This window comes from Echeneis naucrates, chromosome 5, assembly GCF_900963305.1.
Source record: "Echeneis naucrates chromosome 5, fEcheNa1.1, whole genome shotgun sequence".
NCBI classification, from domain to species: domain Eukaryota; kingdom Metazoa; phylum Chordata; class Actinopteri; order Carangiformes; family Echeneidae; genus Echeneis; species Echeneis naucrates.
In genome coordinates this window covers 15,510,517-15,535,490 of record NC_042515.1, presented here as the reverse complement: position 1 = coordinate 15,535,490, position 24,974 = coordinate 15,510,517, and the positions used below count along the sequence as shown (strand labels likewise).

At 42.0% G+C, this 24,974-nt stretch overlaps 1 protein-coding gene across 2 annotated transcripts in view; it reads right to left on the bottom strand.

The window, feature by feature from the left end:
- Positions 1–24,740, bottom strand: part of foxp4 (forkhead box P4) — a 103,317-nt gene extending 78,577 nt beyond the window's left edge. Inside the window, exon 1 of one of the 2 annotated variants that reach the window (XM_029501386.1) lies at positions 24,617–24,740. The gene's annotated coding sequence lies outside the window, so the exon portion shown is untranslated. Of the gene's footprint in view, positions 1–7,705; positions 8,319–24,616 lie in introns of those variants that run through there. The other variant, XM_029501385.1, reaches the window with a different exon arrangement.
- Positions 24,741–24,974: the final 234 nt, after the last annotated feature.

The following is a 24,974-nucleotide window of genomic DNA, read 5'->3' as shown; positions in this document are numbered from 1 at the left end:
CTAATTCACAGGCTGGTAAAGCTGTGGTGGACAGCAATCTTGATCTGGCAGGATTAGGCTACTTTTATTTCCCCGAGAGCTACGGAGGAGGGAGAGGGAGAGGAAGGGGAGGGAGGAGGGTGTGTGTACATGGGGGCACGAGTGGGGGCTCAAATCCTTCTACAAATGTCAGACAGCGACCGGTGACCAGAGGCCGCAAAGATATACACACTCACACAAACGCACACACACACACGCATAAACACTCCTGAAAAAACCCAAAGTGCCAACCAGAAAAGAGACTCATCACTCTCCGTCTCATCAGTCTGTGGAAGAGGAGATGTGGGGGCAAAGAGGGCAGCAAAGGAGAAGGAGGAGGGAGTGAGGGAAGGAAGGAGGGAGCAAAAGAGGGAGGGGTGAGGGGTGGATGTGGGGGGCGGGGGATTACACAATTATTCAGATAACAGCTGGGAATAATCTAGTGGCAGATGTCTCTCGGTCAACAATGCCCACCGCACACGAGCGTGCATGTGTATGCACATACACATTCACAGAGTTTCAATGCCCAGCAAGCAGCAACAGAGAATACGAAAAAAAAAAAAAAAAAAAAACAGTCGCTGATGAACTAGCACAAACACAGATTAAAAAAAAAAATCTTTCTCAGAGGTAGATGAAACACTCAATAAAAATTATGTCTTTTCCTGAGCAGTAAAATGTCAAAAAAAAAAAATGGACACAAGTTGGAAAGTGATCACTTGTTTGCTTTTCTTCTCCTCCGACAGCCATCTGAAAAACAAAACCTAAAACCTGAGGAATTCCGTCCGAGGAGAAGAGAGGTGGAGGGTCACCATTGATTGACAGTTAATTGTAGTTGCACATGCACACACTCACTCTCTCAATAAGCATACACACACACAGAGCGGAACAGCATCCTTCATGTCAGCTAGCGATCTCCAAGACTCCCGAAGTCACTTTCCTCCCCGCCTCCCTCCCCTCTCTGAAAGGGCACTATAGAAGCCATAGAGTCTGCACCCCACTGGGCAAAGCCTGTACAGTCTCTTCACCTTGAGAGCCACAGCAGAAGAAAGGAGACATGGAAAAGGAGAGGAGGGGGAGGACTGAAGCTGAGGAAGGGGTGCAGAAAACACGTCTGAAAATACACACTCTAAAAATTATGCCTGAACATTTCCTTAAGAAGTTTCGCAAAAGTACATTTCCAAGCTCTCAAGAAATCTTTCTGAGGTTCCGTTCAGTGGCGGAGAAAAGAAGGCGGTCCGAGTGAGCTCTGTCAATCTGTCAACCCAGGCAGCCTATTGTGATTTTGTTTAACACTGGTTAACAGCTCGTCCTGTCAGGGGATGGATCATCCCAGAGCGCCTCAAACGCTAATAGCTTAAGTAGGCATCCCATGTCCCCCGGAACTAATACCACAAATACTAATACCATAAAAGAGCTGTGCACGCCAGCACCCCAGCCTCACTTTCGCCTGCGTTAGCCAACACCCCGATACTTTACGGATTAGACACCATAATGAGATGCATTTAAATGGTTATTACCTCCGAGGTTCGGGATGGAAAGGAAGCGGAGATGAGGAAATGCTGGTTCAAGCAATTCAAATTCTGATGCAAATCAAAAACTAAAATGCTCTAAAATGCTTGTCAAAAAGACAAATTAGAAATCAACTAAAAAGTAAATCAGCAAACAAATCTGAGGTATTATGATTGGTCTCCGTTTACGTCAGGATCTCAGAGGAGTGTAAGATGTAAAAGTGATTTCAGTCTGGTTGCAGTTGAGTTTATGGACCTGGAAGTGAATGCCTGCGTGTGCTCCTTCTCTTCAGTGAATCTCAGCATTTTATCAGAGCGTCCGTCCGCTCGGCAGATTTTACCGTCACAGCACTACGGACAGACGAGTGCTCAAGGGCTGTGTGACGCTGCTCTACAGTCAGATGGTTTATGAAATGCATGTGCTTGTGCGTCTGCCTTTGTGTGTATACATAATATTCTGAGTGCTGCGCCCCACAGCTGTCACCTACCCTTCACAGCCATCCTTTCAATACACATTAAAGCAGTGCTGCACAAACTTTAGTCACATTGTTGTTCTGAGCGAAGCTTTCCACTGATCTGTTCCCTCGGTTCCCTGCTCGATTGACGGCTGCTCTGTCAGTTTGTCGCAGCACTTTAGAAAACACCAACGACTCTCTGATGAAGTGCTTACAAAAGGTCATAGGGTGGAGGCGATGGAGAGGAGGGGAGCCGACTACTGAGAAAGGGAAGCAGGGGAAAAGGAAAGGGAGACGGGACAGAATGAAGGAAAATCCATAACACAAACACAGCTGTCAGAAGCGATGCAGAGTTAGCAGGGGACACAATGACCGATGAGAGCTTTTTCATGAAGAAGCTCTGCTTGAACACAACAGGCGTCCTCACTGTTTCTACACACAACGCCGCTCCGCTGTTTTTCTGCTTCCATTGGCCGCCTCACGTGCCCTACCTGGCTGTGCAACTGACCTCATGATCCGCTGTGACTGTCTCTGAAACCAAACTGGATGGCTCAAACTGTCTTATTTCATGATCTGCTCTCATCCCAGAGACTCCACAACCACAGCCCTCTCCTCCCAGCTCCAGCTCTCTGCTTCAGCCATGGCCTCAGGTGCCAAGCGCACTCTGGAGAGGCTGATCTAATGCTTCCTCAGCTATAATGACCCACGCCTAAAACCATTGCATTGTCGTTTCCCTCCCTCCATTCAGTCTTTCACTCATATGTTCTATCTCTCTTGCTCTCGCTTCCTTTTCCCCCCCTGCCCATAGGAAACAGTCTCTTCCGCTCTGAGCTGTTGGGTCACTCCTTCCCACATCCATCAGCTGTTAATGGGTCGGTGTTCTATGAAGCTGGAAAAACGTCTCTGAGCCGACCTGCCTGCCAGGCAGCCCTCTCACACATAGAAAAACTCATCTGAAACGCACAGACATGTTAATGACCACTGGCTAAACCACTGTGTCAAGCAAAATGATTAGCTTATCAATCAGAGTGAGAAAAGTGGGGAATTTTAGAGGAGTGAGATGGTGCTGCAAGAACGGCCTGCTCTCGCCACATACGCAATGACAGCTCATCCAGTGGAGACAAAAGGCAAAGGAAAGGGTAAGAAAAGACAACTGCTCTCCCTCTCACAGGTGGCCAGCTTCCTCACAACCGCTCAAGCCACCTCTCATGCTTTCATGCTCCTGCTGTCCTGCAACTTCTTTCTGTGCGACACCGCCTTCTGACCCATCATAAAAGCACATCTCATCTTTGAAAAATGTGTGGGATTTATTTTATGCACACGCAGACGGACAGACACACACACAGTCGCACAAGTATTCAGCCCTCAACTTCGCCTAAATAACCGGTTCAATTAGAACCACATGTATAATCAGGCCCGAGTCTAAAGCAATGTGGCGGCAGTTTCACTGCACAGTCAATCATTTCAGTACACAACGAGAACATTGCCCCACTTGCTGGCTGACAATGTATAATAACACCTACATTTTACCTATTAATCCTTGGCAATATTTTCAAGAGGTAAGCTGCCATTGTTGCTATTGTAATTGAATTTAGTGGCTACATATGGTGATGTATAGATATTCTTTTTCCGCTTCTGTCAATCACTGGGATTAACTGAAAAGGAATTATTTTATTTTCTAAAAAACTATGGCACACTAAATAATGTTACATTTCAACAAATAATTAGACGGCTGTTACAGCCTGGAGAATATCTTCTTCCATTATGTTTCCACATTTAAAAGGCCAATACACATGTTCAGTTCAATCGTGCACACCCTGCAATAACGGCAGCTTCAGGACCAACACTTGAAATGAATCCATTTAAAACATGCTTTCATTCCCGGCACAGAAAGATTTTTTTTTCCTTTTTGGTTTTTCTCAAACCCCATCTAAAGGATATTGAAAATTTAACCATTTCAGCTTTAAAGCAGGTAACGCACTAAGTGCTGCAATAGAAGTAAACCTGCGAGTATCCATCTCGGGTCAAACCATACATGTATAGCAGTGTCGTATATGGGTGCTCTTCAACATCACTTTGGAGCCAGAAGCCCACTCAGATTTGTGGGTTTGGGATAGCAGGAGGGCTTTAATGAAGAGAGAGTGAGAGATGGAGAGACGGACAGGCGAGCCATGAAAGCTACCGACGCACAGGACATTTAAAACTTCAAATACTGTCCATTTTCACTCAAGCAGGACAGGTGAATTGAGAAAAAAGCACTCTCATACACACACATTCCTGCACTCAGATATATACGCTCTTCCACACATATGTTCACATGTGCTCATACTGGAGGTAAGGACTCTCTGAGTGAGTGTATGGACTAACACAATCATGTTGGTGGCTTTTAATCACGCTGAAGGGGTTTTAAAGCACATGAGATCCATAGCCATTATTGCCTGTCTCTAGACGGTCTCATACAAGACTCCAGTCACACCCCGGCACACAGTCACACACACGGGACCAAGCTGAAAATCATCATTTAAGCAATGTGTCAGTAAGCATAAAAGAAACAACCATCTGCTGGAGAACAGTCTGAAACCGATAAAAATCAGCAGCGACTCTTACAAACAGTAAAAGAAAAAACTCGACATGGAAAAGACACAGCTGTTGGGAGCAGAAAGAAAAGCGAAGAGGGAAAAGTGTTGAACCAAGTCAGATGAAAAAAGGTGGCAACGCTGAGACAAACACACAGACGCGGACACACAATAGCCAAGAGGGAGCAGAGAGAGTTTATCTGCGTATGACACCTCTGGCTTCCTGCACATGTACAAGCTTTCCCCCCCAAATAACTTCTTCTGCCTCTTAAAATACCCTTTCCTTTTGTTTCATTGTCTGCTATTAGATTTTCATGAAAAGGCTCTGACGGAAGTTATAGGCCATCAACCAGCAAAGCCGCATACAGATGTGATAACTGAACAATGATTTGATGCTGTTGGTAAATGTTGCAGTGTTTGAACAGAAGTAGAAATAAAAATCTATCACTGTTCTGTCAACAAGTTTCGCTTTTAGGAGAGGGGGTGATAATCAGTTTTATTTTAGATGCAAATTCATAATTTTATTTTATTTTATACCCATTTACAACACTTTAAACTGGGAGAGCTCAGATGTGGGGACTTCAATGTCTCACAGATGCAATGTCAATTACTAAAAATCTCGTTTTTAAAAAAGGAAAATCAGTGTCACAAATGATAGAATTATAAATTCTTAAAAGGGAAAAATCTGCATATTTAGAATAATAAACAAGTATAAAGAAAAGATTCATCCAAAGAGTACAAATAGCAATTGTGTAATTATTTTAGCATTGTTAAAATTTGCTGTTTTAATTATGAAATCCATTGTTTCAGCCTAAAATGGAACGTGTTAAAAATCTATTCCAATTTTGATTATTTAGATAATCAAGCATGCTTTTTCATGAAGACTCGATCTTAATGGGAAATTCATCTCGTAGAAATAAACTTTTTCTTCTTCCTTCTTTATTTATTTATTTATCTATTTTTTTACTCAACTCTACATCTGCATGCACTTTACACCGGGAGCCACCACAAAATACCTGCTTTCCGGTCTGACACCAGAAAATTTGACAAGGTCATAAAACGTGATGAAGAGCTTTTTCATTCCCGCTGGATCTTCTATTAAAGTGCAATTAAAAGTGTGTCATCGCGCCGCGGAAATGCCAGCACAGAGGACAGGTGGGGGGGTCGGGGTGTTTGGCGTGGGGGGGACTGGTGGTGGTGGTGGTGGTCATGAGAGACACACACACACACACACGCACACACGCACAACAGGAGAGAGAGGACACAGTAAATAAAATTCATTATACCAAATGCCCCGGCGCCCATCAATCACGGGGCAATAATGCCCGTGTCAGGGTGCGCACCCACACGGCCCTGTATGCTTTTCTCTCATTGACAGACAACTAACAGCAATTAATCGTCATTTCATCAGTCCCTCTTTTTGTGTGCGTGTGCGCGTGTGTGTGTGCGTGTCCGCATCTTTCCATCATGTGAGACCTGAGTCCATCTGACGTGCGGGGGTGTTCCGGCTGCTGTTTGATATTTGATGATGGGAGTTTGGTGGAAAGAAAAGAACAGCAGCAACTTTTTGTTTCAAACCTATCACTGATGAAACACGGCGACGCGACGAGAAGGCGAATTAAAACCGGGAATCTCATTATGATAATGTTCAATTAAAAATATTCAGGTCCAGGAGGAAGGTTTTTTCTGCGGTGTGGGCCTTCTCTCGTGACTGCAAAGCCAAGGGAAAAACATGGGTCATGCAGAGGTTCTGCTACAGACTTCAACCCCCTCAATTTCTAAATTTAATCTAAGTCTAAATGTCTGCAAATATATCTTAAAATTGTACCCTCACGTGAACGAGCAACGAATATTTTAATGAAATTAGTCAAAATTCAAGAATTATAAAACCAGTGTCACAGTGCTCCTACAAAACAAGCCTGCAGATCCGATCCGTTTCATATTCAGAATTTAAACTTTTGACTGTGCAGGAACAATTTTATCCAAAACAACCATCTGTTTCTATCAGTGCTTTTTATTTCATCGGGCCGGACTCTGTGGAAAAGAGAAGACACTGAGCTCTCACGCCGCGGTTTAAATTTCCTAAGTCCAAAGCGTTTGAAAAAGAAAAAAAAAATCATCTCCTGACAAACTGATCTGTCCACATGAGAGCTTTTTTTATGCCGTTCTTTCTTAAAACAGCAACTCTCCTTCTTTCACCGATGACTGCAAAGTCGGTTTATTATTTACAGCGTCATTAAAATTAATTGTCAGCAAACTAAATTCACCAGAAAATAATCAAATCAGAAAATAGACAGATCTAAATGCTGGGCACTGTGTTACGGCTGAGGGGTGATGACAAAGCTTTCAGGCGCTTCTCGGGCTGCTGTGTAAAATTATCAGCACATAACCTAAGTCGGGTTTTTATGATCAAATCCCTTAACAAGCAGGACGCGGCGGTAAAGTTAGTTTCCTCCGCGCAGATTCACTCCCGACATCTTAGTTACACTTCCAACCTGTGAGACAAACTTTGTTAGTGCCATGATCGGAGACAATGACACTCTGGGAGCACCGGCCCTGTCCCTCCACCGAGCTGCAACGCTTTGATGAATTATCGATTCATTTGTGGAGAACTGCGGGTTAAGAGAAAGTACATTCGGACTTTAAAGGCATTCAGGAGCTCCAGAAAAAAAAAAAAAAACTTCTCACACCGTAGATTTTCGGTGTGTTGAAAATCTGGGAAGGATGAAAACAGCTACACTTCAAAGAAGACTTTTTTTTTTTCCTTTAAACGTGGCTGATAAGTTTCGCGTTCAGCTCTTCAGACAGAACAACAACAAAAAAAGAAAGAAAAAAAAAACGAGCGAAAGTTGAAATGAAACGTGGAGAGAAGAGAGTGTGAAAGGAAAGGAAAAAGAAAGTGGCTGCTCGGCTCTGCAATGCTCTACAACACGCCATTATATCATTATAGGCTGAGTTGGAGGAGTTTGACGAAACAATGTGCGATGAAAAGTTGGATGTTTTTTTGTTGTTGTTGTTGTTGTTGTTTTAGAAAGTCAGATGTGAGGAGCAGAGAGTTTCAATGGGAGCGCAGAGTGAGGAAGATGAAAGAGGGGTGAGGAGGAGAGGAGGGGGCGAGAGGAAGGAAAAGTGAAGATAATGCATCAACCTGTTCTCTCGTTTTCTGAAGAAGTCAACTTTCACGCCAGTGGTTGGACCATGTGGACAGCCCGCTTCTGCTCCTCAAACCCCCGGCGCGTCCACTCTCTTCTCACGGCGACAAAAGAGGGGGGGGGACACAAACCGACGGGACGAAAAAATAAAAAAATAAAAAATAAAAAATAATAAAAAATAATAATGGAAAGAAACAGAGAGAAGAGCAGAGAGAGAGAGAGAGGAAGAGACAGAGAAATCTATGATCTAAGACCGCACGACCATTACTTTGGACGACAAAGCGTGCTCGTTAGTCCTTTTCCTTTTCCCTTTTGTGTGCGTCCTCTCTCCTCGGAGTGGCCCCTCTGGAGTGAAGTCGGAACAATACTGCCGCTAAAACTCTGCCACTGTGCGCAAGTTGCCGCGGAGAAAGCGCGCAGCTTCTCGTCTTGTTTCGTTGCGTCTGCTTCCCCCGCTATCTATTCAAGAGGCTCTTTCAGCGCGTATAACCTCTCCACCGGTCCGCACTTCTTGGCATCCCGTCTGTTGCTCGCTCGTTCGCTGGTAATCAGGGTTGAATCACTGGGGCTGTGCGTGTGTGTGCGTACGAGTGTGGAGTGGAGTGTGTGTCGGTGTGTGTGTGTGGTGTGTGTGTGTGTGTGTGTGTGTGTGTGTTGCAGGGGGACAGTTTGCTGCGCTACCGTAATGCCTCTAAAGCAGGTGCGCGTTTTCATCCCTGCCCTATCCTCGCAAAGCCCTGGCGCACAATAGAAAAACAGCAGCCTGCCAGAGGTATCGCTCTCTCTCTCTCTCTCTCTCTCTGTCTGTGTCTCTCTGTCTCTCTCTTTCCCCCTCAATGCCCCCCTCTCTCCCTCTGTGTGTGTGTGTGTGGAAGGGGAAGGCACTGATCTTTTGACCTCTCTTTGCATCCCAGCTGAGTTGTGCTATTGTGGAGGCAGAGAGGAACAGATGTTAGCTTGCACAGAGTTTGAGCGCAGAAACAGCCAGAAACAAAGCGCCATCACCGAAATGCAACTAGTCTACTAAGCAACACTTTCTCCTCTAGACTTTTAAATGATACTTTCAGACTGATTAGTAAATAAAAACATCATTTAAAAAATGCACAGCACATCAGTTTACAGCCTTTATGCCAAAATAAAAGACTTTATAGATGGACATTCATTTTTGGAAAATGCTGCATGACATTGATTTTGTCACCCTGAGAAATGTTGTCTTCCACAAATAAAATATAATCTTAAAATCAGTTTAATTGAGTTCACTGTCATTACACACTTACCTTGCAAATTGGATAAATTTTACTGTCTGCCTAACTCACCATGTCCTTTATGTATTTTGGAAGCTTGACAACTCCTTTTGCAGAGTTATTACCATCTTTTTTTCTTCTCCTCACAGCCATATTAATTTACTAATTGATAGCATAATCAGTGTTGAGATTACTGTCTCTGATGAAATTTGGAAATTACATCATACCTGTCGCTGCAACAAAAAAAAAAGTGAGGGGTAAAAAAAGAGTGCCATAACTCAGAAGAAGATCTTGGAATAATTTTTGTCTTAGCCATTAAATGGGATTCTGCCCTCCTGCCTTTTCACTATCGAAGCTTTTACCATTGGAATATGATGGCAGTCCATCACAGCTCCACCCAACAATGGGCCACGACTGCAGTAAATCACAACACAAATCATTAGCACGATCAATACCACGAAAAATATGTGCGTCTATGTCAATGTGTCTGTGTGTGTGCGCATGCGTGCACAAATGTTTGGGTGTGTGTTTATGTGCGTCAAAGTATATGAGCACTATTATACTTATTTTTTACTTCCTCACATTTCTTGTGAACCTGACAAATTTTTAGCCTGGAACACTTTGTTATACGTGTCCAATAAATCTCCAGGGACCTGACAGTTGCTAATGTGAGCAACTGGATGGTGATGACTGATGCTTTGTCTAAGTGGCTGCTATCATGAAGGTGCACTTCCAAGTTTGATCTAAAAAAAAAAAAAACCAAAAACAAAAAAGAAAGAAAATTTGACAGTACAATTAATAGACAGTTTATAAGTGGATCCAAGCAGGCGTGTTAGCGGTTACTTGACAGGCAAAAAACCTGGGTCCTGTGACTGAAAATCTGCGAGAAGCACAATCAAGAGCAGAGACTGACTCATCGTTGTGCCAGCGGTTGTGTAACTGTTGGCATTTTGACTAAAGATATCAATCACCCCCGCCTGTTTGCAGAATCATGATTTGTTTGTTGTTGTTTTTCAGTTTGGCTTGTGATTGTACAACGTCACATGACTAAGTTGAGCATAGGAAACTCATAAGACTCTCTGTGCTGCATGGCCTGAATATAGCCAAGCCAGGCCAGACCGAGGCGGGCCAAGTATGAAACCAGATTAAAATAGAGCTGGCCTGGACATCTTAAGTCAACACCCTCATTCTTGTTCTTACGGAAAGGAGGAAAAATGCTGTTTGGCCCTCTAACCCATCTCCTATTCCCATTTAGGAACCCTTCTCTCCCTGTTAATCAGGGGGAATAATTATCAAAGTGGACAGGTAATTAAATTAAAACATAAGTGGCTACATGAGCTGAGTTGGCTGTACTACAAGGTTTTCCCTGGCTTAATTAAAGAGAAATATGGGAGTGCTCACCCACAGTGTCACAGAGCTGGTAAAAATGAGGAAAAAAGCCCCTGCCACTAACTTGAATAACTCAATCCGATCCGTTCAACGCAGGATTTTAGATTGATAAAAAAAAAAAAAAGAAGAGCAAGAAGAAGAAGAGGTTAGCCTGCCCAGTGCATGCGTATGTGTGTGTGTGTGTGTGTGTGTGTGTGCGTGCGCGTGTGGAGGAAAATTCTTCTCCATTGCTCATTCCTGAGCGAATCAGTTCTGCAGACTGTGTTGTTTGTTTGCATATGAGAGCAAAAGCATATGTGTGGCGGTGAGAGTGAGGCGAGGGAGAGCCGAATGTGTGGTGAATGCATTAAAAAACTGCGATCTTAAGCAGCCATCTGGGAATAATGTCGTAAAATAAAGCTACAATAAAATAAAACTTATTGCTGTTGATGTTTACAAACAATTCCCCACCAAATACCCACAATGCCTTGAGAATCAAACCCAAAGAGAGGCCTCAAACACACAAACAGAGACGCACACACACAAATAAACAGACCCAGAGCAGGAATCCAGTGCACAAAGCATATTATCCAAACATTCACAAACACACTCATATGTGCCCACAGCCACTTTGGTACACATACGTGTGTGCATGTTCACAAATAAAGACAAAGTGGGAAGGCTGCATACAAACACTCACATAAATAGCCACACACACAAACACAAACACTCCACAGCCGCCTCTGTGGTTATGCACAGACGACAACAGACTATAACTGAAAAACAGCACTGCTGTCTCACGGCTGGGTGTATTAGAATAATAAATGACTGAGAGCATCCACACAAAGCTTTTTTTTTTTTAATCTCCTGCAGTACCTGTGAACGTGTGTGTGTGTGTGTGTGTGTGTGTGTGTGTGTGTGTGCGGCCTTGCTACAGATAGTTGCATCTACGTTGGTCCGTGCACATACACTGATTGCTCAGAGGATCACAGCCAATCACCACCTGCTTTCTATTAGCCACTCATAAACATGTTTACTGTCACAGCTGCTCCACAGCATGCACGCACACACACACACACACACGAACAAAGAGAAAGAGACGTACTAAGAAGATGTGTTTATCACGTCTCTCTCCTTGTCTTGGCTTATAGTTGGAAGAGAATAATTAGTTAGTCCTGGCCAAGGCAGCGGTGGTGTATGTGTTAACAAGCTGTTTTAACACACTCTCACACACATTTCTTCACATATGCAGGGACGGCCGGGGAGAGTGAGAGAAGATCTCATTCTGTGCCTCAGGGGCTCACTTTATTTTATTTTAAAGCACTTGTGACCCAGCAGTTGCGTCCAGGAATGAGTCCCCAGCCAGGTTGTCATGTAAATCTGACAGGTACACACTCAAGAAAGTTACAGCTGTCTGAAACGCTGAAGAGGTAAATTAGAGAAACCTGTACAAAACATGTATTAGCATTGGATCTGGGTTGTAATGAATATCAACTTGTTTCAATTTCCCAGAGAAAGTGAATATTGCTATTTTATCACAAGATTCTGAGAGATGGAATTCTATGTCTTCTGATGTGGTTATGAAGTGTTTTGATTTTTGAAATGTTCAATATGATTGATTTGACCAAATATAAAGCAGTGACAAACAAAAACATACACACACAAACTTCTTCTCACACACACGCCGTCACACACTGACACTTGGATCAATACAGTGAAGGAAGGAAACTCTTGATTACTGTGCTATATTTCTTGTTTTCTTAATTAAACACTGCGCTTCGGTGCACATATTAAAGTTAGATGTCAGCCACTGGTTCCACAGTAGTTCAGTCACAGTCATGATTTCTCTGGATTATTAGGACGTTTACTTTAATTCTTATAATACATTTGAATTATGCACATTTAAACTTCTGTGATATTTTGAAGTCACAACTTTTACTTGAATGGAGCATACTTATAAAGTCGAAATACTGTATTTACTCCTTTCACCTACATATAACATAATGTTAACATTATTTGTCCTTGGCAGTTTTGATTGCCACATTTTTTTATTTATTACAACCAACAATAAATACGAGAAGGTTTTGAGCTTTTGTCCCACAATGGGTCAAAACAAGCTTTATGTGGTTGTCACAGTAAATTCAGTTCTATTTTGCAACAAACTGGGGAAAGTTTTACTCTGTGTGTGAGAGTGTCAGCAGCCTCGTGATGCTGCATGCAGGTTGACAGAAATGTGCCAGTTTAATGTGCATTTCTCTGTTTTGGTCAAACTTAATAGAAGACAAGGGGATAATAGGCCTGAAATCCCGTCTGTTCATCTGCTCACGTGCAGGATATACAAACATGCAGTCAAAAAGACACACAACCGCACATACACACACGCATACACGCATCGGCTGCACAGTCCCTCCCTCGGTGCGATCTTGTATCAAAGCAAACAAATGACATGCTGTCTTTTCCTCTCTCCCCCCACTGTATTTTTTGATGTGTGGTTGTGTAAAATGACACGCCGTATCTCTTCAGCTGACATTATCACTCGCCGGCATGCTCACATCTTCCGGCCGCACGCCTTTCCCACAGGACTTCCTACAGCAGGGGTCTTTGTCTCCAACAGCATCGCGCGCGCACACACACACACACACACACAGATGGGGAAAAGCCACTATGATTTTACCTCTGCATTGTGTGCTGTCAGTGACTGGTACAAGGAAGAGAGTGAAGACAGGATGGAGGGATGGAGAGGAAGGATAGGATATGGCTGGCTTTCTAAAGTAACCTTTGAGGTGTGTGTGTGTGTGTGTGTGTGTGTGTGTTTTAGTTTTTTATTTCCTCGGGATATAATGTGTGGTATTTCTCTGCTGTGCTGGAGATTTTTAATGCAGAGGAGAGAGATGTAACCCAGAGAGCTCTGTCACATTAGTGTGGCCATCAGTGTTAAGCTGACACATGTAATGGCCCTGATACAATAACCAGCTCAAAACTCTATTGTGCATATGGTAGTAGGTTAAGAATCGGGACGAAAAAAAAAATTGAGAATTTGAAAATGCAACAACCACATCTATCTCACTGGTATTAGAGCACCTGCTATACTTCAAAGAAGGGATAACTGAAACATGCTAACATTACATGAAAGCACTGTATTGCTTTTGACATTGAAAATGCATCAATACACAGATTTGTTTTTTCTTTTTTTCTTTTTTTTTTTTTTACAGATAAGTCACCTTTTCCCTTCATTCAATAATGCATCACAGCTTTTTTTCCTTGTGTCATTGAAAGCCATTATCAGTAAATCACTTTCACTCATTTGAGAGTGATAAAAATAAAAAGTCTATTTTATTTAAAGTTTTTACAGCCTTGGAGACTTCACACCGCTGAATGTAATAAGTTTTTCCATATACAATTCAATATGGGATTCACCATAGCTGGTTATTGACGTTTACTGGATCTGTTTGTAAATGTGAACTGTGGCTGTGAAGAGTTCATTTATTTCTTTTGACTTACACATTTCAGTTCTCCAGACTATTCATCTGCTCTTCTTTAAGAACTCTTTCTTTAAGCTATCTTAAAGAAAACAGACAGAAACAAGTGGTAATGCCAGTGGTTTCACTAACCTGAAGGTAGCAGTGGACTGTTTATGAATGTGACTCTTCTTGTCGCAATGTGTCCTTGTAAATTTACTGTGAAATATAGACACAGACCACCGAGCGTTCCACAAACGGTTAGAAACACTAATTTCTCCAGCCTGTCGAACATGCATGCATCAATACAGCTTTTCTTCCTGTTTGTATTTAAAGCGTTGCAATGAAAAATAACATCACTACCCTTTGCAAAAAAATGGGATCATTAAACTTCAGAATGACTAGAAAAAAAATGCGAAGGTTCTGGAAAACTGACATTGAAATGTTACAAAATACACTGTACAAAAAAAAATAAATATATACATAAAAAAAAAAATTAAATTAAAATAAATAAATAATAAATCCTCTCACAAGGATGAAGGGAAAAAGACGTCCACGGTGGCAGCATATTAACTGTTGCCATGACCCATCCTACTGATCTGGGAACATGTACATGAAATTCAGTCAGTTTTTCATTATTACAGGTCACTCTGTGTGTGTGAAAGACACAGAGAGACAGTGAAGGGCATCGGAGGTCGTTAAATTGCCACAGTGCTTTTCGTCCTGTCAAGCGCTCATGTGAGCCAGTCTTGAGTGAATTTCAATAATCATACTGAAGGACTTTTCTTCTCAGGCCATATTCTGCTAAATGTATCTCTCTCCTTCTAATTCCCCTTCACAATACGTCTGGCTCAGTCTACTCATCATGTCATTGGTCCCTTTTCTATTCCCCTGTGTTTGATTCTGACAAATACATGGATTATCAGCCAGGGGGATTTTTAAATATATGGCTAATGTGAGCTTTCATGCCTGTGCTTTAATCTGCTGAGTATTTAAAACCAATCTTAAGGACGAGAGAAAACGCAGAGGTCAGGCTTTTTTCAGTGCCCACCCAGCACCGGAGAAAAGAGAGGGAGAAAATGTAAAAATGGAAGTGAGAAAGGGGAAGTAAGAGAAAGACAATAATTTCCCTTTGATTTAAATTCTAACCAGGATTAACTGTGGAATCGCAGGTATCAAACCTCATCCAGCAGAACGGCTAGAACTCCCTCAAAGAAAGGAAAAGTTGGTCCCCTCCTATAGGTGTGTGTGTGTGTTTCTTTCAGCTTTTTCACCGATCACATGCCCTCCAATGCCAGGGAATTTGGACCTAAAATGAGAAAATATATCTCTCACTGTCTGTTTAACGGGGCAATGACACAGTACAGGGAGGGATGAAAGCTCCATCATTCGTCTGTCCGTTTGCGTCGCTGTCAGTCGGGTCTACTCATTTAGAATTCAGACTCTTTCTGCTCCTTATTACTGTCTTTCACCCACTTTTCCTTTCATCTTTCTTCTTTTTTCTGCTCCTCTCTTGTCCTCTCCTCTCTCTTCCCTCTCGTCATTTTGTGTACATATGAAAGGCAGACAGGGCCTTTGGCAGCCACTCAAACAGGATCAAGTGTGTGTCTGTGCTGCTGCGTGTTGGGCTAAAGAGCAGAGGGTGATTTGTGGCATTACCTCTACAGCTTTAAACTGCATCAAGAAACTTACAGACCTTTTTTTTTATGACTGCAATATGAGGTACTTAACATATCACTGCAATAAAGTGCAACAGACGCAGGGTCGAAGAACTTAACACACAGACATGCACCCATGCATAGGTTAGTGAGGATACTGTAGCTGATAGTGGAGTAGGAGACTGATGTACGTTCGAGCTGAGGGAAGTTTTTATAGTACAGATTCATATGTCTCACCCAGGATAGTTAAGTAGGCCAAAGCTGATATCATCTGATACACTTGTTTGCTCACCAACCATACAATCACAGCCCGTCCCTGCTGAGGAAGCATTCAAACTGCTATTTGAACATCAATGCAGCATGCAAATAACATTCACCACCCCTTTTCAAACCTGATAAGATAACCACAATGCCTCGTCTGGCAGCGCAGATGTGTGTTGCATCCTAAGGCTATGCTGCTGTTACAAAACACTGCAACTGAGTCTTCTCAGCAACTTCCCTTAGAACAAGGGCAAGAAGTTTATAAATGTATGAACACTGTGAGTCTGCATGTATGGGTTTAAGTCTAAGCTCGCGTGTGTGGGTAAAAGCACACAGACTTATTGGTAAGAGAAAAGGAAATGGAGAGAGGATTAGAGTGTGGTGCGGAGAGGTGAGGTGGCCCTTTAATTTGGAAATTTTGATGTGAATGACGCACATCTGGCTCCCTCAAATGATGGATTCTGCTGCACATGCAATATGAGAAAGTGATTCATCCGTCTTTTTCTTTCGTCTATCCTTTCCTTCCTTCGGCATCCCCAATCCCTTACCCCAGCCTTCCATATTATCTACACAAAACTTTTTCTCACTTCACATCGGTTCCTCCTTCCTGATTCCCCGACTCCTCCTGTTGTAGGGTGAGTGCACTGAGCAGCAGCACAGCCTCTCGGCCTGAAACCACAGCTGTTTCACACATGAGCTTGATACACATAGCACATTTTCACCCCTTCTTCAGACTGAAATAAGAATGTTAATTTCCTTAGTGCGAACCTTTTAGTGGCCAGAACAGCTTCAACACCTTTGTCATATTTATATTTTAAGCATAACTGGAGGAATGCATGAAGCGGCCTTTACAATTATCCTCATTTCTAAGATAGATAGTTTGTCCCCACTAATTGAGTTGAAGATTATACCGCCAAATGAGCATTACATTATTAGTGCCAAGCACCTGAACGTGTCTTTACACAGAAGACAAAAGATATTGTTTCGGAAATGTATCTAAGTTCATTTATTTATACTTCTTTGATGAAGAACAGCACTACACTAAACAGTGCTAGGTAGATCTGGTGAGATCATTGCTTTTGAATTTTTGTCAAATAATGGTGTGCAAGGTCTTTGGGTGTAGTCTTCATTTTCATTGTTTACTGTGCAGTTATTGTGTGCTGAAGGAGAACCAGGTGGCTGCAGGTTTCTCAGTGAGGTTAATTGTTTCAGATGATGAGATTTTTGTGTTTGTTTGTTGTGTGTTTGTTTACGTTTATCTGTGTGTGTGTGTGTGTGTGAGTGAATGTACATGGGATTGCGCGGGTGTGAAAGGCTGTTGTTTGTGCCTTGTCATGTTGTACACTTTATGGAATCAAATCAAACAGGCAACGCTGTTAATGTCGAAAACAGACACGAAAGGATCGTAAATCTCCCCTATGGGAGGCATAAACTCCTCTGAATGAGCACTTCATCTTTGCTGATTACAATGTAATTTCACTTTATAAATATGCTGAAGTAGCCGCATGCTGGTAATTGCTATGCATAGCAGTTTATTTCATTAAAGCCACTGTTATCTGTTTGTCAAAGCAAACTCACACACGTCATGAGAGACAGAAGTAAACATGATCACACGTATGTGGACCTGCATCTAATTTGTGTGTGTGTGCAAAGAATTTTCTATGACCGTTGTCAGCCAGTTCTGTCATATCACTGAAAGAGCTTATTCCTCCTTATCAAAGTCTGTGTGTGCTACATCGGTCTGGTTTTGCGTAATTTGTCTCATGTAATTAGAAGCATGTATTGCGTAAAATGAAACAAACAATTTTGCTCAAGATGAGTGATTTCTTTTTTAATATATATATACTGTGCCTGTGTGGCTTTCCTCCGGGTACTCCGGTTTCCTCCCACCGTCCAAAGACATCATGTTTGGGTTAATTTGTGACTCTAAAGTGTCCGTAGGTCTGAGTTTGAGTGGTTGTTGGTCTCTGTCTGTCTCTGTGTGTTGGCCCTGTGATGGACTGCCGATCTGTCCGGGGTGACCCCGCCCTCACCCAGAGTGAGCTGGGATTGGCTCCAGCACCCATGCAACCCGGAAACGGATAAATCAGTTGTCCATTGCCCAGTTGTGAAAATGATATGTCCTAACAAAAGCACTGGGTTGAGTAAAATATGTCAATCTAAGCATATGAACTTCAAATCCATTTTCCCAGCCACCACCTCTTCAAGCTTCACTGTATCTTTCCAGCTTCTTTTTGAAAAAAGGGGCTAATTCAGATCTAGATCCAGATCCAGATTCTTAATGGTTGCCCAGCATCTACATGTTCATTCTCAGGATGTAATGCTCCAAGAAGTACATGAGAATTAGTAATGTCAGTAACTTCATGCATGTGACAGGTCAGGGCGGTGGGTTTGGTATTACAGGTATCTTCAGCACCTTCACAGATATTTCAATATTTCCCAACTCTTAATGGACATTTGTTGGTATCTTTCATATCGTCTTTGACCGCAACACCAAGCCACAAATGCAACAGACTCTCTCCCTGATGATGAGTCTCTGCAAACAGTTTAAAATTATTGTGACAAAACATTTCCCTGTGCTGAGCGACCTACCCAGTTTCACACAGCACATATATTTCTTCACTTAACTCATGCTCAGAATTTACAGCTTCTAATTTAAACCTACAATTCATTTAACTAATTAAAACTCTCAAATCCAACACAAGTCTATAGTGCTGGTATCTAAACATTTTCACAAGGACTGAACCAGATATCCCCAAGAAAATAATGTTTACTGACACACCAAAAAATGAGACCACACTAGCAGTGATGCACAAGGAAATGTTTGGCATGTCCCACTTTTTTTTTTCGCTGACTTGCTGCCAACCAAGTCTGTATTGTTTTGTGCAGTTCCTTCCTGAGTTGTCATCCAGCCAAATCAAATAAATAAATAAATAAATACAATAGCATTAAGATAAATGCTATATGACCTCATATCCTTGTAAACAAAATAGCCTATCCTGAAGTAATTCCAGTCAACAAGCAGCAGTTCACGGCCAGTGCACTCTAACACACAAACATATATTGTCAAGACACAAATAAGACTTGAGCTAAAGGTGTGATGTATAAGATCATGTGGGGCAGAATTTTAGGTCAAACATAATGAACAAACACAATCAACAATGTGTGAAGGAACCACAGTGTCTCAGAGATGTTTTTATGACCAAGACCTCCTTCCATTGTATTTCAGAGATATTGTGATATAATTATGAAATTGGCATGCTGACCAGCTATCCCTGTCCCATCTTACCGTCCCACTTTGGGCAGTAGGTGCCATGTGAGTCAGTGCAGCATTCAGTCCAACAAAAGAGGATAAAATTGAACAGCTTCTGCCAACGCTGGAAATTGGGCTACAGCTCCTGTTTGTGGCCTACCGACTGTGGCAGTTGGCCCCTGGCGGGCAAAGAAATTAAGTTTGGTGTCTAGCTCACAATTTCCCTCAAAACTCTCCTTTCTACCACCCATAACTACTTCTGATTAAATTGACAGATGAGATCGCTGCCTCAAAGACGTTCAAACTTTAATTCAGTGCAATCAAAAGTCCCAACAAGGTTTCCGTAGGTGAAAATGTGGAATTATAACCTCATGTTAAATTTCCTTTGATCACTAAACCTGTTTTCTATTGTCAGTTGATGACAACGCAGTTATAGCCCCCCACACAGACACAGACGTACAGACACACTGAGCTGATTAACTCTGCACAAACTCATGAAACAGGCATGGCAGCTAAATGTCTAGCAATGGATATGTATTGTGTACGCTGCACTATGATTCATTCAGACATCTCTTCACAAGCGCAGTCAGGCTGGTGGGTGCACTTGAGCGGTGATCAAGCCAACACTTACTTTTTACATGCAGGTACAACAGTGAAACAGTGAGTGCAGCAAAGGTGTAAAGGTTCTTGGCCCATCGATGAATTAAAACTGTGAGTTCATTATGTGCAAGTGAAACAAGAAAACAATCAAAAAGGATCCCCTCAAGACACCACATTATGAAATATTGCTATGCTTTTTGTCAGTGAAAACAGTATTCACCTTTTGAGCTTGACAAAGCCTCCACCTAGCAAGACTGAGAGCTGAAAGAAGACATGCCTTGCTATTTTGATACTCCTTAATCAGAATCATTATATTCTTTTTAATATCCTTCCAAGCCATTCAGGAGATAATTAGTGAGAGTAAAGAATAAAAAGAATGGCACTTCAAAAATGATATCTTGCAAACCCGAGATCAGATCATTTGTTGAAACCAAACAAATATTTATGAGTCTTGATTTTGTTCCTTGTTGTCATACTGTTCAAATACTGATAAAGATCATCAAGGGTCAATACTATTTTGTTAAAAGTTAAGAGAGCAAGGTGCAATTTTCTGGATCCCAATCTTTCTCTGAACTCTGTCGTTTCAGGTGGATTTGAAGTCAGAAAAAAATTACTCTTTGAAAATGACTTTGTTAACAAATGAGGATGAACACTCCTCACTCCAGTTTGTGTATGTGAATATAAAACCTTCAGCGTGAGTAACACCGAAAGGTAGAAATGATTGAACATTTATTACGGTTATTGAAATATTTAGCTCTTGCTTGCAGTGGAGAACACAGTTAATAAAACATATTTTCAGCCAACATTTGAGTAAAACAAGCATCTTTTCTAATCTGTGCAGTAGGTATAAAGTTTCCCAGTCTGTTGCCTGCAAAACCCTTCAATCCACTAATGATAAAAAGCATTTTTGAAAGTTGTAAATTATTTTTATATTATATTAGATGACATTTCATAATGTCTACTCTAACCCCTGGTGCCTCGTCTCATTTTGACCCTGTGAGTTCACCACTGGAGCAGATTGTCTGACGTCCATAAGCTTCTCTGTCAATCTACAATGGCCTCTCAGTCAGTGTCCATTTGGCATGGTGTGCACACTGATGGATTTGTAAACATTAGGACCAACATGTCCACGCGCACACATACAATTTCTCCCTTTCACACTCACTCCATAATCATCTGGACTCAGGTGTGTCCAGATGATTATGGGGCCATAAGGTGACCTCTGACTCCATCAGCACAAAGGTAATCCTGTCACTCCACAGAAGAATCGCCAGGCCTTTTTCTGCTTTCTTACTCAAACATAATTCTCCCCATTTGGCATTTTGACATCATATCTTCAGTCCCCTCCTCAGTCACCCCGAGCGCAGTTTTCTTTCTCTTCGCCTGGCCAAAACAGAGCCACAATAACTTTATTTTATTTTTCTCCCTCGCTCCAATGCACAACATTCGCCCCTTACCCCTCTATTCTCCTTTAAATGTCTTTTTTGTACTCCTCTGCCTTTCTTCTTTCTCTTTTTCTGACTTCCAAGGTCAGACAGGACAAACAATGCCACTGGTGTCTGTCTGAATGTGGCTTGCTACCCACCACCACTGCCACAGTTGCCTTGGCAACACTCTAACCATTAATTTTCAATTAAAGCAGACAAAGAGATGACAGCTCAGGGTCCATGGAAGATGTCAAGAAGCAGTATTAATATACGACAAGTGAGCATAATTGTGTGTCCATTTTCCTCAGCTCTCATCTATGCTATCAGTGAAATGTGAAAGCGGCAGATAATTTGAGGTTGTGGGAGACGCTGGCCACTGTTTTCTTTTAACCAAGACACCTCTGATGTATCTCTCTGTGAAATATTGCATTCATCATTACCTTTATGAATATTTTGTCAGGGATGTTATTATTTTCATTATCACTCTATCACAAAGATGTTATTTCACTTGCGATTCAAACGCTGACATGCACACACAAACACACACACACACACACACCTGTAAGCTGCATGTGGTGCGAGTACTATGTGGTGCACTGACTATATTCCGCGGGTAGTTATTTGATTTCCATTATCAAACCATTCCAATAAGACCTCCAACTCATGCAAATATGTGAGGTGCTCTCCATCTCTTTGTCTGGTTCCGCAGAACCAACAGTACACCCATTAATGCACACACACAAACACGCAGGTGGACCGCAGAGTAAGGCCTTGGGCAAAACAGATGAAAAAAAAAAAAACAAAAAAACAAAAAAACAACACGTAGCAGTGGGTGCTCGGCTTTACAAAATATGAACGTATTTTATCCGGAATACGGTGTCTGAAAAATGGATATCCAGTGGCTCAGAAGAAGAAAAGAACACGACACAGAGGCAAATACTGTGGGAAACGCACCATGAGGAACATGGAAGTATGCACAGTGAAGCCGAGCGGGGACAGAAGGAGGCATCAGGATGTAGAAGCAGAAGTTCATACAGAATTCAGTTGGATCCAAATGCTCTTTGAGATTTTCAGATGTGGATAAGTGATGTCTGTGTGTTCACAGCATTCGACACTGGCACTGCTTTGTACAGTTATGGAGGAAATTTAGTAGCCATTACACAATTGAGTAATTGGTCATAAGCCAGGCCACAGAGATGCTTTTGAAGCATTAGGTAAGTTAGTGTGTAATGCAATCTACTGTGTATTATATTGCGTGAACATGGTGGGTTTATGTGAGTTTGTGTCAATGTAAGGAAGCTATAATCAGAGATAAGGTGAAAGCAAAAACAACTGAAGCTGTCTTGTTGGCAACATCTCTGTGAGATTTTTTTTTTTATTCTACTCTGACTAATTTTTTTTCCCACAATCCCTCACTCCTGCTTTTCCCTCACCTCTTCCTATCAACCCACAGTCAAACTCCTCTTTTATTCTCACTCACTCCCTCTTTGCTTTCATCCCCAACCGGTCTGTCTATTGCTCCCTCCCTCCCTCTTCCTGCCCACTGCTGACTGTGTCCCTTAAATCACACAGTCCCTAAACTGCCCCATAAAAGATGGCAGGTTCTCCCCGGCCTCCCCCTCCCCTGCCCCCGACTCTCCTCCCCTCTGTCTCCACACATTACTGCTTTAATTAAGGTAATTACTTTCAGAGTAGTACTAATCGGATCCTCTTCTCTCCTGGTGGACACACAGACACACACACACACACACACATAGACTAGCACACAATTTACTCCAACGTAGATGAAATCCAAGCAGAAAGGACAACCTCCAGCTCTGCTGGTCTTTCTCAGCTCCTTCATACTGGATGTCTAATTAAACCAGTCCCAGCCAAGGCCCTGCTTCAACACTTTAACATTATTTGGCTTGTGTGCTTCAAGAGCTCTCTTTTCCTGCTTTTTTTTTCTTTTCTGCCCTCAATCACTGTCGCTGCAGCAGCAGCTGAAACATCACTGTGTTGTGTTACTGCAGATTTGTTAACTTCAGCATCTGGAACCAACTGAAATCTGGTAATATAATCACACAGAACAAAAACACAAAATCAAAACTTTGGTCATTATGACAAAAAAAAAGAAAAAAGAAAAACACTCAAAGGAATTTTTGAAAAATTGTGTCACATGTCAGTAGCTTTAAAAGAGGGAGAAAACTGGACACTGTGCACCTTACTTGTTTAATGCTGATGTTTTCTTTTCATTGATGTTTCTTTGATTATTTTATTTCTTATAATTTTCTTATAATTAAAAGAAAGTCAATTTCTTGGTCCCATGTTTGAAAAAATTGTGTGTTTTTTGCTATGTCTGCTACATACATCTGCACAAACTGTTTCATTGAGGGATTGTGACATTTTATTTATGATTCAGCAGTTACAATATGAGCAGTCTGAGGTCGGGGAAAGTATTTGCTGTCCACAGATGGCTGTGAAGCACTGAGACAAATGCATCTCATAATGAGTCCACCATTGAAGCTGTGTTCATGCCCCTGATCTGGTCACATACGAGATCTGATTGGGGAGGGAAGGCACAGACTGAAAAACTCCAAGTTCCAGGAAAAATATATTCACTGATGGAAGCACCAAGTGGCTGCTAAGTTTAATTCAGTCGGATCAGCTGCGGATGTACAGCTGGTCTGTCACAGGAGAAGCTGTATTCCTTCACTTTCACAACCATCCCCCCTCTCTGTTTCCCCCAAAGGCACCTTGACTGATAATGAGAGAGGGAATGCAGGTATGGCTCAGACTCAGGGGGGTTTCAATTAACATCGTGCAGATTAATAAAGAGTAATAAGGTGGACTGCATTTATGTGTGCGTGTGTGCATGTGTTTTTTCCTTGCAATCATGTGTACGAATGCCCGTGTGTGGTGGAAAGACCCCTGTCGCTCAGCGTGATGGAGAGAACGGAGAAGAATAATAGCTGTGAGGAAGCAGAGGCAGAATGTGAAGTGGAGGACCCTTAGAGCACTATTCTGATTGGGTATTTGCCCAAAATTTCTAATTGGTCATCTGCTTTGTGTCACTACAGCGTGATTAACAGCGGGAGATTCCAGGGTGATTGTTCCAAAGACACAAACACGTGTTTGTTCGTATCTGCAACATGGAAAAGCAGCACCAACCATAAAGAGGAAGAAGAAAGCCTATTTTGCTGAATATCAATAAAGTAATATGTTTTACAATGCATATTTGATCATACTATTTTTAGATATATTTATGGTTTATTTTCTCAGCAGTGTATTAACTTTCCAGAAGTGTTTCCATATAGAGTCCATCTCATTGTCAGCAGCAGTCTGCCATTTGCCATGTGGGAGCTGTGAGTTACGGCTAATGCAGACCAAACATTCACAACTACATGACAGCTTCACAAGAAAAGGTTTTAACTGATGAAACATGAGATGACTTTTAGAAGCAGTGCAATGTTCTTGATGGAATTATTGTCATATCCAAATATCTACAGGTGCAAGTATGTGTGTGTCACTTCAGTCTTCACATTTGAAGAAATACTGTATAATGTATTATTCATCGAAATGCATCTACGAAACAGTTTTGACTGCATATCATTTTTTTAAACATCCCAGTGTGTGACAGAACAAGATGGAGCACTTACATTTAGCAGCTGAATGAATTGCAGGCGATGGGATACACACTTCCAATATTTTTCTCAGCAAATCCTGCATCGTGCTGAGCAGAATCCTACAGCGTTTGCAACATAGAGGCAGATCACTGCTGCTTGGAGCACCCTGGTAAACAAGACCAACTTCTTCTTTAGTACAGTCTAAGACTGCTAACCTACAGTGTGCGCAAGTGCAGAAGTTGCTCCTCAGTTGAACTTCTACTTCCTTACCAAGAATTCTAGGACACGTTACTGGTTGCTGTTACCAGCATTACCAGACTGGAAGGACAGAGGGCTACATTTAACAGTCAAAAGAGCACAGCATGGCGCAAATACACTTTTGGGCGTGTCC